Below are 17,565 nucleotides of genomic sequence, written 5' to 3' on the forward strand. Positions count from 1 at the left end.
ACGTTATACAATAATTTCGACACGCCATCGTGATAGTCGTTTAAAAATTTGGTTTACTCGAAAATAGTTTCGTATTTTTCCAGAACGACTCATGGCCCATTATGTATTTTTTAAATTTTGGTCGGGCCAATAGTACAGTTTATTAGTCAAGTCCCCATGTTGCAGGGGTCGACTACACTGACCTTTCCCATTACGACTGGATATCTCCCTGCACGGGGCTCAATACTGATGCCGTTTGTTTTTATAAAACTAGACCAGAGAGGAATCTGTACATATGGTACGACCCTAATTATCTCTGGTTAATTTATAATGAATTCCAAGTCGGAGCAGGGAATCCAGAAACCGTTTGGCCCTGTCCACAAAAATCTGTATCTCTAATATACTGCCATATGATTTTCGTTACTCCTCATGACCATGCTCGATACAAATTACATATCATAATAGTTCATTCAGACACATCTTACGAAATAACAGTCATTTCACATTGATCCAATAACATTGGCATTTCGATCTAAGAATAAAGAAACACAACGTAAGAAAAAAGTAACCAAAAAAAAAAAACTTGCTATCCGGTGTGATGACTTCGATGACGCCTGACCCCGCAAAATAGATGAGTCCAAGCAACCTATAATGGGTGACAAGGAAACACCGAGTGAGTTTATAACTCAGTAAGTCATAAGCAATGCACTACCATCCATCAATAACATATCACAAGAGGAAACAAAATGGAACGAGACAATTTACTCCATCCATACCGAACCACACCATAGTTCCTCCAACCTATCGATTTAGTTTCATATCAATTCATGCATTCACATTCCATATACTCATCAATAGGACATTGAGGCATTTTCATAAATCAATTTATTTTCGTTACAATCAAACGACTAAACGGCCTTTCACCCATCCTACGATAAATTTATGTACGTGACTTCAAGTATATTTGTCCATAGGTTCAAACTTACCGAGCTCAACACCAAGTATAAGCATAGCACCTATTAGCCATGTACTCAAGACACTTACCCGATCCGCTGTCCGCGATCGACTCAATAGTGTCGCACACATAGTGTCCATAATGATTCACGAATGTATATTGAGTCCGCACACTCAGTGCTATATAATCAACTCGCACACTTAGTGCTACGTAATCAAATCGCACACTTAGTGCTACATAGTCAAACTCGCACACTTAGTGCCGCATGGTCAATTCGCACACTTAGTGCATCATATTCATTTCGCACACTTAGTGCAACATAGTCAAATCGCACACTTAGTGCTGTACAATTTAATCCCGCGCACTTAGCGCCAATCTCATGGTCATAAATGGTTATACCCGCACGTTTAGTGCCGAGATCAACAACTCAGTACATCTTACCTCTTTTCTTTTCATTCAACAATTTCATCATCACATACGTACATGCATATATATTATATGTATATTATTCATTCCATTCAGCATCAATACATAAACATTATGACCATTTGAAATAATACCAACTACATGCTTAATGACTTACCTTGTGTTGGGTAAGACGGTTCCAACTCGGCTACTCAGTGATCTTTTCTTTGCCTTTGCTTGATTCTCCTCCTTTAGCTCCTTGAGCTTAATCAATAATTCACTAGTTTAACCATCTTGTTAAACATTCATAATTCAATTACACATGCTTATGTATTTCGTATATTCGGCAACCATCCTCACTAATTACTCATGTTGATGGCGAATGGATGTATGTGTGTACAATGTCAACTATAACATCATGTAATTCCACATATGACTACATTTCTTAAGTTCCACATCTTAATGCCCATTATACATAATCAAATTAACATCATATATATATTTACTCATGTGGCCGAATATACATACTCCCATATAATATCAAGTACTCACTTTAAGTATATTGCCGAATATACTTAATCATACACACACCTAACCAAAATAATTTCTAAAATCTTTATATCATTTATAATACATCTAATTATCCTTTTTCACATTATCAACTCAAATCACATACATTATTTACTATAACATCTTACATTCGGCATTGGTGTCAACCATAGTAGCCGATTCTTCCTACTTTGTACCCATGCATCTATTAATCCTTAGTTGGTTCAAACACTTCACACACTAGATTCATCAAATTTTTAACAAGAAATAAAATCTCTAATCCTCAAACTACCATGGCCGAACCTTCATGGAGTTGCAAGACTCCTCATTTCTACTTCTCACACACTCTCACATCCAAACCCTTTTATTAAACACCCAAAGTCAACCATCTCCTTACCTCATCACCAAAGACATCAAAATACCAACCAAGAACGTAACATTCATGGCCGAATGTCATCTCCATCATTTAACAAAGTTTGAACCATGACTAGGTAGATTTTGAACTTACAACTTAAAATATACATGAATCTCAAAGAATAACATTAAACATACCTCAATCTAGTTACATGCATGGCCAAACTTCCTCCTAATCCTCTTCCTTAGGATTTTCGGTCAAAAGAGGTTGAAAAAGGATGAACAAAACCTTTCTTTTCCTTCCTTTAGCTCACGGCAATGGGGTGTATGCATGAGACCATTATTTTTTTTTTCATCACCCTTCCTTTCATTATTTAATTATCATGCTTATTATTTTATTTTCCTTACCATACATCACTAACACACATGTTGGTGACATGTTTCCACCCATAGCATGGCCGGCCACTACATATTAGGGAGGGGGAATTTGACATGCAAGTCCCCTTTTTCTTCCACATGCACTAATAGGTCCTCATGCATTGACCTATCACATTTTAAAATTTTCTCATATAAGTCCTATTGACTAAATTCACATGCAATCGACTAAATCGAAGCTTGAAATTTTCACACGTTCATGATTACATATTCTAGACAATAAACATCACATTCAAACCTTTCGGTGACTCGGTTTAGCGGTCCCGAAACCACTTCCCGACTAGGGTCAATTTTGGGCTGTCACAACTCTCCCTCACTTAAGAAATTTTCGTCCTCGAAAATCTTACCGGTAAATAGGTTTGGATATCGTTCTTTCATCGAGCTCTCGGGTTCCCAGGTTGCTTCCTCGATCCCGTGTTTGAGCCACAACACCTTAACCAACGGAACCCTTTTATTTCGCAACTCTTTCACTTCACGAGCTAGGATACGAATCGGTTCTTCTTCATAGCTCAAGTAGATTGAATTTCAACTTCTGAGGGATTAATCACATGTGACGGATCGAATCAATAACGTCGAAGCATTGAAACATGGAAGACATCGTGCATCCTTTCAAGTTCAGGGGGCAAAATCAATCTATATGCAACCGGCCCCACTCGTTCGAATTTCGTACGGCCCAATGAATCTCGGGCTCAACTTGCCTTTACGGCCAAATCTGAGTACCTTCTTCCAAGGTGACACTTTAAGAAACACTTTATCTCCCACCTGATATTCTATGTCCTTTCGTTTTAAATCCGCATACGATTTTTGACGATCTGTGGCTACCTTCAGACTTTCGCGGATTACCATTACTTTTTGTTCGGCATCTTTAATCAAATCAACTCCGAAAATTTTACTTTCACCAAGCTCGGTCCAAAACAATGGCGTACGGCATTTACGACCGTACAAAGCCTCATAAGGTGCCATCTTAATACTTGATTGAAAACTATTGTTGTAAGCGAATTCAATCAAAGGTAAATACCGTTCCCATGAACTACTGAACTCGAGGATGCAACATCTCAACATATCCTCAAGTATCTGAATTATCCGCTCGGATTGACCATCGGTTTGGGGGTGAAAAGCGGTGCTAAAATGCAGCTTGGTACCCAAAGCTTCGAGCAATTTCTTCCAAAATCGTGAGGTGAATCTCGGATCTCTATCCGACACGATAGAAATAGGTACTCCATGTAATCTCACAATCTGAGAGACATACAATTCGGCTAGTTTATCCAATGAAAGATCCGTACGCACGGGATAAAGTGAGCCGACTTAGTCAGCCTATCAACAACAACCCAAATCGCATCCTTCTTACTTGCGGACAATGGCAGTCCGGACACAAAGTCCATTGTGACTCGGTCCCATTTCCACTCGGTATCATGATCGGCTGAAGTAACCCTGAAGGCACTTGATGTTCCGCTTTCACTTGTTGACATATTAAACATCTCGAAACAAAGTCGGAGATGTCTCGTTTCATACCATGCCACCAAAACTGACGTTTCAAGTCGTTGTACATTTTCGTGCTCCCCGGGTGAATTGACATTCGGCTACAATGGGCTTCGTTCAGAATCATCGGAATGAGTTCCGAATTCCTTGGAACACACAAACGACTTCTAAACCTCAAACAACCATCATCATCAATCTGAAACTCTGATTCCTTGTTCGGAACACACTCAGCTCGTTTTGCAACCAATTCATCATCGACTTTCTGAGCTTCACGAATTTGATGAGTCAATAATGGTTTGGCTTTTAATTCAGCTACTAACACATTGTCAGGTAGAACAGACAAGTGTACATTCATCGCTCGCAAAGCAAACAGTGATTTCCGGCTTAAGGCGTCCGCAACCACATTAGCCTTTCCCGGGTGGTAATCAATGACAAGCTCGTAATCTTTCAACAACTCAAGCCAACGTCTTTGTCGCAGATTCAAGTCTCGTTGAGTCATCAAATATTTGAGACTTTTGTGATCCGAAACACATGGCACTTCTCACCAAACAAATAATGTCGCCATATTTTCAATGCAAACACAATGGCGGCTAGTTCGAGATCATGGGTCGGATAATTTCTCTCGTGTGGCTTCAATTGTCTCGACGCATAGGCCACAACTCGACCTTCTTGCATCAATACGCAACCCAACCCAAGTAGGGATGCGTCACTATAAATGACAAACTCTTTACCCGATTCGGGTTGCACCAAAATTGGAGCTTCAGTCAAATGAGTTTTCAGTTGATCGAAGCTTTTCTGACATTTCTCCGTCCATTCGAACTTAACATCCTTTTGAAGTAGCTTCGTCATTGGTGTGGCTATCATCGAGAAACCTTTGACAAATCGTCGGTAATAACCGGCGAGCCCTAGAAAGCTCCGGACTTCGGTAACATTTCTCGGAGGCTTCCAGTTAAGTATGGCTGAAATTTTGCTCGGGTCAACTCGAATACCCGATGCGGATACCACATGACCCAAGAAGCTAACCTCTCTTAACCAGAACTCACACTTACTGAACTTAGCATATAACTGCTTATCCCGCAAAATTTGCAACACTAGCCTCAGATGCTCAGCATGTTCGGTCTCATCTCTTGAATAGACCAAGATGTCATCAATAAGCACAACTACGAACCGATCCAAATACGGCCTGAAGATCCGATTCATCAAATCCATAAACACCGCAGGGGCATTAGTGAGCCCAAACGGCATCACTAAGAACTCGTAGTGACCGTGCCTCGTTCTGAAAGCAGTTTTGGGTACGTCCGAATCTCGAATCCGCAACTGATAATAACCCAATCTCAAATCTATCTTTGAAAACACCGATGCTCCCTTTAATTGATCGAACAGATCATCAATACGCGGTAACGGATACTTATTCTTTATCGTCACTTTATTCAGTTGACGATAGTCAATGCACAACCTCATGGTTCCGTCCTTCTTTTTCACGAACAATACTGGTGCACCCCAAGGTGAGAAACTCGGTCGAGCGAAACCTCTATCCGTCAATTCTTGCAACTGAGCTTTCAACTCTTTTAACTCGGTTAGTGCCATACGATACGGAGCGATCGAAATTGGCGTAGTTCCAGGTACAAGCTCAATACCAAACTCTACCTCCCGAACAGGTGGCAAACCCGGTAACTCTTCAGGAAAAACATCCGGGTATTCACAAACCACCGGCACCGATTCGGGTTTCTTTTCTAACTCCTTTTCATCAAGTACATACGCGAGGTATGCTTCGCACCCTTTCCTTACATATTTCTGGGCCAACATTGCTGATATTACAGCTGGCAACCCCCTTAAGTCCGCAGACTTAACTCGGATTATTTCGTTATTTGCGCACCTCAAATCGATAGTCTTGCTTTTGCAATTCACAACCGCATCATGCGCGGTTAACCAATCCATACCAGGAATAACATCAAACTCGTCGAACGACAAAAACATCAAATCGGCTGGAAAACAGGATTCTCGGATTATTAGAGGGCATCTCTTACACACTTTATCAACAAGTACGCATTGACCCAAAGGGTTTGATACTCGAATTACGAGCTCAGTAGACTCAACAGGTAGAGTCTTACTGGTTGCTAAGGTTTCGCATACATATGAATGAGTAGAACCAGGGTCAATCAATGCAATCACATTAGTATCAAAGAGAGTGAAGGTACCAGTGATGACGTCGGGGGAGGATGCCTCCTCTCGTGCGCGAATGGCATATGCTCTAGCAGGAGTACGGTTCTCGGCTCGATCGGCCGTATCAGAGGCCCCCCTCTGACTACCACCCCTGCCTCCTAAAATTCTCGGTGGTCTACCTCTAGATGTCACTCCACTAGGTCTTGCACCTTGAATCTTATTCTTCTCATCCAGCTCCGTGCAATCTCTAATGAAGTGGTCCTTCGGACCGCATCCGTAACAGGCCCTGCTAGTAGACTTGCCCCAACATTCACCTAGGTGTCGTCTTCCACATTGGGGACATTCAGGTTTCTCGTGACGATTATTGCCCACACTAGCTACCGAAGTAGCTCGGGAGCCCATCGATGGTCTTGCCCTGATGGAAATTCCCGCAGTCGCCCTCGACTTATTAATGTCCTCCCTGAACTTCTTTACAGCTGAGAACGGAGCTTTACCCGTCGATCTTTTACGATAATCTCTAGCTTCAAATTCAGCCTTCCTCTTCTCCTTTCCAAGTTCTTCCGCCTTGCAGGCTCGTTCGACTAGCGTTACGAATTCTTTTATTTCCAAAATACCCATTAGTAGCTTTAAATCTTCATTCAATCCTTCCTCGAATCTTTTGCACATAGCAACCTCATCAGCTACACACTCCCGGGCATACCTACTGAGTCTTACGAATTCATGTTCGTATTCAGATACAGTCATACGGCCTTGCTTGAGTTCCAAGAACTCCTTACGCTTCTGATCAATGAACCGTTGGCTAATAAATTTCTTTCGGAATTCCGTTTGAAAGAAGTCCCAAGTTACTCGCTCGTTCGGGACTATGGAAATCAAGGTCCTCCACCAATAGTAGGCTGAGTCTCGCAACAAAGATACAGCACATTTTAGACATTCGTCGGGTGTGCATGACAATTCATCGAACACCCGAATGGTGTTATCAAGCCAGAACTCGGCCCTTTCGGCATCATCAGTTACTATGGCCTTGAACTCCTCGGCCCCACGCTTCCTAATCAAGTCTACAGGTGGCTTACTCAGCCTCACAGGATCAGCGACTGATGGCATTACAGGCTCTTGGGGTGGATTATTCAAATTTGGGAATTGTTGGACAGCCGGGTTGGTTCGGGCATATTGCGCGACCCACTCATTCATCATGGTAAAGAAGGCTTGTCTAGCCCCCTCACCTTGATTATTCGCAGATGACTGAGGTTCAACAGGCGGCGTCCCTTGAGCAGGAGCAGCCGCTACGCTCTCAACGTCATCCGCTAGGGTTCTTTCTTCACCGGGGTCCATTTACTAATCAAAACAAAAACATTTCAACCGTCAGAAGTCATCACACATTTAAACATTAACATTCGGCATGTATAGCTAGACTCATACGCGCTATGGTAGTCCTAGAACCGACTAAACCATAGCTCTGATACCAATCAAATGTAACACCCCGAACCCGAAACCGACACCGGAGTCGAACACGAGGTGTTAACTGACTTTAACCCCTTATAAAATTTATTTTCCAGACACTGCCCAATCTGTGTACTAGTCGTTTTAAAAATCATATCTTGAGTTTCGTAACTCGAAAATCAGTTTCGTGATTTTTCCGAGAAACTAGACTCATGTGCCCATCTATGTATTTTTTTTCTAGAATTTTTGGTTGGGCTAATTAGTACAGTTTATTAGTCAAAGTCTCCCATGTTGCAGGGGTCGACTACACTGACCTTTTCCCATTACTACTTGGATATCTCCCTGCACGGGGCTTCAATACTGATGCCGTTTATTTCTATGAAAACTAGACTCAGATAGGAATCTGTACATATATGGTACAACCCCTAATTATCTCTGGTTAATTTATAATGAATTTCCAAAGTCGGAGCAGGGAATCCAGAAACCGTTCTGGCCCTGTCCCACAAAAATCTGATTATCTCTTAATATACTGCCCATATGATCTTTTCGTTACTTCCTCATGAAAACAGACTCATCGAGCTTCGATTACATAATTTATTCATCAATTAATTCCACTTTTACTATTTTTAGTGATTTTTCAATCTCATGACACTGCTGCTGCCAGCATCTGTTATGAAAGTAACTAGGTCCATTTCATGCCTACCCTTGATCCAACTCAATCGAACATTCGTGCCATTTTCGCATGGCTTAAAGTTTACATGCCAAAGTTCAAACACAACGTAATAGCTTATACATGCCAAAATGTTCTTCTAAGCCAACTAAGAAGAAAGTACCAAAACTTGCTATCCGGTGTGATGACTTCGATGACAGCCTGACCCCGCAAAAATAGATGAGTCCAAGCAACCTATAATGGGTGACAAGGAAACACCGAGTGAGTTTATAACTCAGTAAGTCATAAGCAATGCACTACCATCCATCAATAACATTATCACAAGAGGAAACAAAATGGAACGAGACAATTTACTCCATCCATACCGAACCACACCATAGTTCCTCCAACCTATCGATTCAGTTTCATATCAATTCATGCATTCACATTCCATATACTCATCAATAGGACATTGAGGCATTTTCATAAATCAATTTATTTTCGTTACAATCAAACGACTAAACGGCCTTTCACCCATCCTACTATAAATTTTATGTACGTGACTTCAAGTATATTTGTCCCATAGGTTCAAACTTACCGAGCTCAACACCAAGTATAAGCATAGCACCTATTAGCCATGTACTCAAGACACTTACCCGATCCGCTGTCCGCGATCGACTCAATAGTGTCGCACACATAGTGTCCATAATGATTCACGAATGTATATTGAGTCCGCACACTCAGTGCTATATAATCAACTCGCACACTTAGTGCTACGTAATCAAATCGCACACTTAGTGCTACATAGTCAAACTCGCACACTTAGTGCCGCATGGTCAATTCGCACACTTAGTGCATCATATTCATTTCGCACACTTAGTGCAACATAGTCAAATCGCACACTTAGTGCTGTACAATTTAATCCCGCGCACTTAGCGCCAATCTCATGGTCATAAATGGTTATACCCGCACGTTTAGTGCCGAGATCAACAACTCAGTACATCTTACCTCTTTTCTTTTCATTCAACAATTTCATCATCACATACGTACATGCATATATATATATGATATTTATTCATTCCATTCAGCATCAATACATAAACATTATGACCATTTGAAATAATACCAACTACATGCTTAATGACTTACCTTGTGTTGGGTAAGACGGTTCCAACTCGGCTACTCAGTGATCTTTTCTTTGCCTTTGCTTGATTCTCCTCCTTTAGCTCCTTGAGCTTAATCAATAATTCACTAGTTTAACCATCTTGTTAAACATTCATAATTCAATTACACATGCTTATGTATGTTCGTATATTCGGCAACCATCCTCACTAATTACTCATGTTGATGGCCGAATGGATGTATGTGTGTACAATGTCAACTATAACATCATGTAATTCCACATATGACTACATTTCTTAAGTTCCACATCTTAATGCCCATTATACATAATCAAATTTAACATCATATATATATTTACTCATGTGGCCGAATATACATACTCCCATATAATATCAAGTACTCACTTTAAGTATATTGCCGAATATACTTAATCATACACACACCTAACCAAAATAATTTCTAAAATCTTTATATCATTTATAATACATCTAATTATCCTTTTTCACATTATCAACTCAAATCACATACATTATTTACTATAACATCTTTACATTCGGCATTGGTGTCAACCATAGTAGCCGATTCTTCCTACTTTGTACCCATGCATCTATTAATCCTTAGTTGGTTCAAACACTTCACACACTAAGATTCATCAAATTTTTAACAAGAAATAAAATCTCTAATCCTCAAACTACCATGGTCGAACCTTCATGGAGTTGCCAAGACTCCTCATTTCTACTTCTCACACACTCTCACATCCAAACCCTTTTATTAAACACCCAAAGTCAACCATCTCCTTACCTCATCACCAAAGACATCAAAATACCAACCAAGAACGTAACATTCATGGCCGAATGTCATCTCCATCATTTAACAAAGTTTGAACCATGACTAGGTAGATTTTGAACTTACAACTTAAAATATACATGAATCTCAAAGAATAACATTAAACATACCTCAATCTAGTTACATGCATGGTCAAACTTCCTCCTAATCCTCTTCCTTAGGATTTTCGGTCAAAAGAGGTTGAAAAAGGATGAACAAAACCTTTCTTTTCCTTCCTTTAGCTCACGGCAATGGGGTGTATGCATGAGACCATTATTTTTTTTTTCATCACCCTTCCTTTCATTATTTAATTATCATGCTTATTATTTTATTTTCCTTACCATACATCACTAACACAACATGTTGGTGACATGTTTCCACCCATAGCATGGCCGGCCACTACATATTAGGGAGGGGGAATTTGACATGCAAGTCCCCTTTTTCTTCCACATGCACTAATAGGTCCTCATGCATTGACCTATCACATTTTAAAATTTTCTCATATAAGTCCTATTGACTAAATTCACATGCAATCGACTAAATCGAAGCTTGAAATTTTCACACATTCATGATTACATATTCTAGACAATAAACATCACATTCAAACCTTTCGGTGACTCGGTTTAGCGGTCCCGAAATCACTTCCCGACTAAGGTCAATTTTGGGCTGTCACATGAGCTCGTTGTGAAACACTTCATCAAATAATTCAAAAACATTCAAGGCATATTTCTATTTATCTCATCATTTTTCTCATGTCGAGAGTTTTATCCTTTGAATTATTATATCGATGGATACTCAATTAGTACACTTAAAGTGTACATATCTATAAATCATCAATTCTTATTCAGGGAGCATACTCTCGAGCCATATTTTGGGATGCTCAAACGAGCCATGTAATCATATATCAGGACACTTATCCGGCTAATCAGTAAACTCATAAGAGTTTTAATCAGGGAGCTCATAGAGCTTTTCAGGTATCTTCGAAGAGATAATATCAGGGAGCACCGAATAAGGTAACAGGGTGTTCAAGCGAGCTTAACAGGACGCTCATGTAGAGCTGCGTTTGTGTCTGCATTAAATGTAGGATCACAAACGGTCAAAACATGTATCTAGACGCTCACAAAGAGTTGCAGTAGTGCACAACACATCCTAAATAACTACCGATCAGGATGCTCGCAGGAACTATATAACAAAATGCTCGAGAGGCTATATCGAGATTACTCGTCTGAGCTAAATCCCTTCTGCAACATTTGCAGAATCATATTCATATACGGGAAATCACATGTATCCATCGATTTTCATTATTTAATCAGAACTTAAAATTTTAATGACCTTTTCTATCATGTGATCATTCATATATTTATAACATTCATATAGTCATATAAACATTTACTTCATTCGAATTAAATATAACATTCAATTCAAACATGTTAATATACATAAATAAGTTACACAAACTTACCTCGATAATAATTCGTACAAGAAAATCTACTAATCCAAAACTTTCTCTTTTCTTCTATCTAGCTTTGAATTTATGTTATCTGGATCTATACAAATGAATTTAATCATAAATTTCTCACATTTCATATTCTATTGAACTCAATTTACATCCTAGGAAAAATTACCATTTTGCCCCTAACCTTTCCATAAATTCCAATTTCGTCCATAGGCTCGGATTATGAAATTCATGTAATTTACTCCTTATTACAAGCCTAACCAAAATTTCAATATAAAATTTTGCAGCATATGAATTCTATAAAATTTAGAATTTTTCTTTAATTTTTACAATATTACATTTAGTCCCTAAATCATGTTTTCATCAAAATTCACTTTGTAAAATTTGTTTATCTATCAACAACCTTTCATATTCTACCATAAATTTCAAATTTTCAGCATATTCATCCATGGCATAACTTTTATACTCTGATCATTTTTCAAATTAATCCCCCAAATAGATAGATTAGATTATCCCAATCTTAAAAATATAAAAATTACTAAAAACGGGGCTTGAATACTTATCTAATTATGCCAAGAAAGCTTGTTTTCTCTTTCCTAGGGTTTTCATGAAATATTTGGGGAAGAAGACGATATAAAATGATTTTTATTTCTTATTAATTATTTATCATCCATTAAATTTTCTCTTTTCCAATTTAGTCCTTACACTTTTTTTATTTTTCCATGGATGAATCATCAAAAATATTACTAACTTTTCTTTAATGGTCTAATTATCATATAAGGACCTCAAGTTTTGAATTCCATAGCTATTTGATACTTCTAGCTACTAGAACCAACTTTTGCATTTTATGCAATTTGGTCCTATCCGTAATTAAGCACAAAATCGATAAAGTTTTCTCATCAGAATTTTCTTATGACATTCCTATCAAAATGCTAACCATGAAAAAATATAAAAATAAATTTTCTTTCTGGCTCGGATTTGTGGTCCTGAAACAACTATTTCAATTTCACTGAAAATGGGTTGTTACACTTTCGAACTTGCCCGGGACCTTCCCCAACAATGACCAATAGAGGGTCACTTTGTGCCAAAGGATCCTAGATCTCATGATGATTGGCCAATCCACTGGCAGACCAAGTTGTAGCACTACCTCTTCGAGTGTGATTATACACTTGCCGCATGAAAGGTGAAAAATTTATGTTTCGGGTCTCAATCTGTAACACTCCGAACCCAGACTAGACGTTATGGCCGAATCTGAAAATGTTACATGAGAGTGTTTTTGGCAAACCATTTCAATACATAAAAAGTCGTTCCAATTATTATCTTTTACTTAGTTCAGAAAAATCGTTTATTTTTTAATTAGCTCGAAAACATTTCTTAATACGCGAAAGCTTTGAAATCCCAACCACTCTTGGTATCGGTTTACTTACGAAAACCTTATTTAGTTTTAGAAAAACATGCTTAGCCATTGCGGGTTATATTCTAAAATCATAATTCAAAAACCCAAATTAAAACCAAAAGTCCAAGTCCATAATTACAACAAATATCCCTAAAGTAGTAATAAAATAACGTGGTAGAGTATTTAAACATAAACCCATGAGTAAGTGGCCGTGGTCACCGTCGAGTCCTTCGCTGCACCAATCCGCCTACTGCTGGGGATTACCTGAACAGATTAAACAAATAAAGGGTGAGTTTTCGCAACTCAGTATGTACATCCCTACAGTTCAACATGCATACGATCAGATAACAAATACAATTATTATTCGGGCTTGAGCCCTTTACAGAATCAGTGTGGGCCTTGGCCCACTCAGAAACAGAATCAGTACAACTTAGGGCCTTAGCCCATCTCAGATATAGCATGAATAATAGATTAGAATCACAGAAACATGTCCACCAACCTTGCACACCAACTCCGTCCAACCCAATACACCATGTGGGGATAAAATCGACCCACCCATCCTTATACACTAAATATGTGGATAAAATCAACCTATCTAACCCTACACACCATAGAGTACCATAATGCGGCACATGTCATAAATATGCAGCTTAGCTGCTAGATAACAGGCTTATGAAGCCTTTCAGTAACTTCCTTCACTTCATCAAACTCACTCCGATGCAGTGCATCATACAAGAATGGCATGATGTAATGCAGATTAATAGACATATACTCATAATCAGAACAGAACATATAAACATACTAAGTGTAACATGTTATCACATATATCACAATATCATATCACAGAACAGGGGTCTAAAGAATGCTTACCGACCCTATGACAGGTCACAGTCGCTTTGGGCAGCCTGCGTAACCTTTTAGAACATTTCAGAAAAGTGGGCTCACACGCCCATATGCCCTGCCCCTGTGGATCACACGGTCTGACCCAAATCCCCACACGCCCGTGTGGTTCACTCGTGTGGGCCCAATTGGCCGAGCTCGTGTCTCAAACACGACCTAGCCAATCATCACATGGCCATGTCCGTCGCACCCGTGTCGCGGGCAACGCCTGGTTCGTCGATCACACTCCTGTGTACTGCCACACGGCCTACCACACGGGCGACCACACGCCGATATGGCATTGACAGAATCGTTTTCAACTTTTACCGATTCTCGCTTTCTACACAGTCGGAGTACACACCAGGTATCGTTTCGGAGCTAACGCAACCACGAGCGCTCCAGAACCTAATATCGAATAGTACGCCACTTAATTAGTCACTTAAACCAAGTTAATAAGGACAAGAAAATCCCGAAAGTTAACGACGACCTTACCTCTAGCGAACAACGACAGTTCCTCACTAATTATAGTGTCGTTTTAGCAGTCCATGGCACCTTGATTGTCTTCTAGACAAAAAACAGTCTCTTAACAACTCAACAATCATAAAAAACGAGACAAAACACACCCCTACACTTATCGAATTCGCGCCAAACACAGAGATAAGTAGTGATGATGAAAAAGGACCAAAAACTAATAATAAAAAGAAGTAAAATCGGTAGCAAATAGGTGATTTTCGGCTGGAAGAAACAAAAGAAAATAAATGTGGAGAAGGGGAAAATTTTAGAGAAATTTGGCAGAGAGGGAGAGCAGAGTATTTGGGTAACTCCCAAATCCCTTGTTTTACTCCCACTAAGCCTCAACTGTTGCAAATACTCAGTATCCCAAGCCAACTCAAACACTCCCATGACATTAATAGTAAAAAAAAAACACTGCCTCCGTTCAGACTCGAACCCAAGACCTCACACACACTCCTAGAACAAATTAACTACTGAAGCAGATACATAACTGTGTGCCAAATAATTACAGAAACATATTTATAAAATTTGGGGGCGTTACACTATCTTTCCACCAATGCGCTGATTAGTTACAAATAGAGTTTGCAACCCCCGGACATGCTAGACACATATAAGAATCTAGCCGCTTGCAAGTGGCCACGAATTTTAGGAATCGCACGCTTTAACATATTATGGATGAAGCTTTTTAGAACACGGTCATCCGCCTATTTACAAAAAAAAATTATAATTATAATAAAAAAATAAATTTAACATTATTGAAATTAACAAAATTTAAATTCCGGTCTTACCATTACTAACTGGGCGACGGAAATATGCTTGTCGCCGAAATGGATTAGGGAGACGATCATTCGTGAGAAATCAGTTTAAAAGAATAAAAACAAGATAATTAAAAATAATAAGATTTTTAAATAAAAATATCGAAAATTATTAAAAACGAGAGACTTGAGAGACTTGAGAGGGTTTGAGAGAATTTAAAAGGGTTAAGAGAAGGATGTGAATGAAAAAAATGAAAATTGAGGGGTATTAATAGGGTAAAAAAGTTACCATTACGATTTTAATTTTTTTTACAGTTGGCGACAACGTTAAAAAAGTCGTTGGAATTTGACCATTAACTGAACGCGCTTTCCAGCAAAATCAGCCTATATCCCCAATTAAAATTAAAATCGACCCAAAACCCTAATTTAAAAAAAATCAACTTATAGGCATTATTTTGTCAAAAAAAATACCTGTTTTATTAGGTTTTGTTAGTTAGGTTTGATTGGATATTTTTAAAAATATGATAATTCAGTTCAATTTGAATCTTGATTTTTTTTTCATATTAATTTTTGGCTAATTAATGAACTTTGTTTTTATGATCTTTTTAACATTGTTTGATGAAGTTTCAAAATATTTTCATAAGTATTTTTTTATAAAAACAATATTTCAAGTAAATAAAAAAATTAATAACTCTTAAACCATATTTTTTTGGAAAAAACATTTTTTATATAGAAATTTTAAGTTATTTTAATTATTTTAAATATAAAATATGTATTTCTAATCAGAAAATTTTAATTAATTATAAACAATCCGATAGAGTTTGAGTGACCGTGATTATTTAACTTATATTTTTATGAACATCATCCAAACTCTTCAAATCGGAGCAATTCTCAATTTGATTGACAATAAATTTGTTTAGGGAACAACAAAATGAAAATCTTATTTAATTAATAAAATAGATAATGTAAAGAAAATATACAAAATAGATGAAGCTCTCTATAAACACACTTGAAAGTTGATACATAGACAGACAAGAGAGAGAGAAAGCGGCTATTCTAATGTTACTGAAATTAAAAGCTTAAAAGGCTTCATTCTGGGGAAGGAGAACATGGGTTCTGACGATGAAGAAGTTCTCATATATGTAGCCAGCAAGGCCACCTCCGATTAGGGGTCCCACCCAGTAAACCCAGTGATCGGTCCAGTTCCAGCTCACTAGAGCCGGTCCGAATGACCGAGCCGGGTTCATTGAAGCACCCGAGAAAGCTCCACCGGCTAAGATGTTGCCCCAACGACGAAGCCAGTGAGCATTGGACCTAGCCCATCGATGGAACCTTTCTTGGGGTCTACTATGGTGGCATACACTGTGAACAGCAATGCGAATGTGAGAATAATCTCCCATAAAACACCTTGAAGGAACCCCATTCCACTTGCTAATGTGTGAACCGGAGTGTTCTGCAAAAACAAAGTTGTTCATCCGAAATTTAATTACATTAATTCCAATTCAATTCGTTGAAAAATCAAAATCAAAATCGTCTTCACTTAGAACCATGAAATGATCCAAATACTAAATGATGTCAATCTGAAACGATCCCATAAATTTCAAACCCGAATTCATCTAATATCGATCCAACCCAATTCACTGTATTCATAGCTCTATTTCTTACCAATCCTCCAGTGAGATACTTGAGAAGTATACAAGCAGCTGAAGATGCCAACAACTGATCGATCCAGTAGAGGATCGCACGGACCACCGTGATGTGACCACCGAATAGCAACCCAAGCGTGACGGCTGGGTTAAGATGGCCGCCTGATATGTGTCCGGCCGATATCATAACGCCGACGACAAGGGCATGAGCCACCGCCACAGCAAACAATCCCACCAGCGCATTTGCCCCCGACTCATCTGTTCACAATCACAAAAACATGTAAAAAAAAAGTACGATGATCTATGAAAATGATGGAAATCAAGTTAATGAATAACTGGAAATTACCGGCGGCCATGGCAGCTCCTACTCCAACGAAGACGAAGAGGAAAGTGGTGATAAACTCGACGACAAGAGCTTTGATGCAGTCAGGCTGAGCAGCCTCTAGGCTTGTTCCCAAGGCAATTTTCGGCATTGTGGTGGCCGGAGAGTACCACGACGGAGCCTGGTTATATGATTATATGGCAGGCTTTAAGATAATTGGTAGCTCACTTTACTGTACTTGGCTCG

At 38.9% G+C, this 17,565-nt stretch overlaps 1 pseudogene across 1 annotated transcript; it reads right to left on the reverse strand.

Moving 5' to 3' along the window:
• Positions 1–16,232: 16,232 nt before the first annotated feature.
• Positions 16,233–17,565, reverse strand: LOC107928718 (aquaporin TIP4-1-like; annotated as a pseudogene). The gene is made up of 3 exons (XR_001692684.2): positions 17,344–17,565; positions 17,017–17,255; positions 16,233–16,804 (listed from the first exon to the last, which is right to left on the reverse strand). The product of XR_001692684.2 is annotated as an aquaporin TIP4-1-like (transcript).

The sequence above is a fragment of the Gossypium hirsutum genome, chromosome A06 (genome assembly GCF_007990345.1).
Source record: "Gossypium hirsutum isolate 1008001.06 chromosome A06, Gossypium_hirsutum_v2.1, whole genome shotgun sequence".
Lineage (NCBI taxonomy): Eukaryota > Viridiplantae > Streptophyta > Magnoliopsida > Malvales > Malvaceae > Gossypium > Gossypium hirsutum.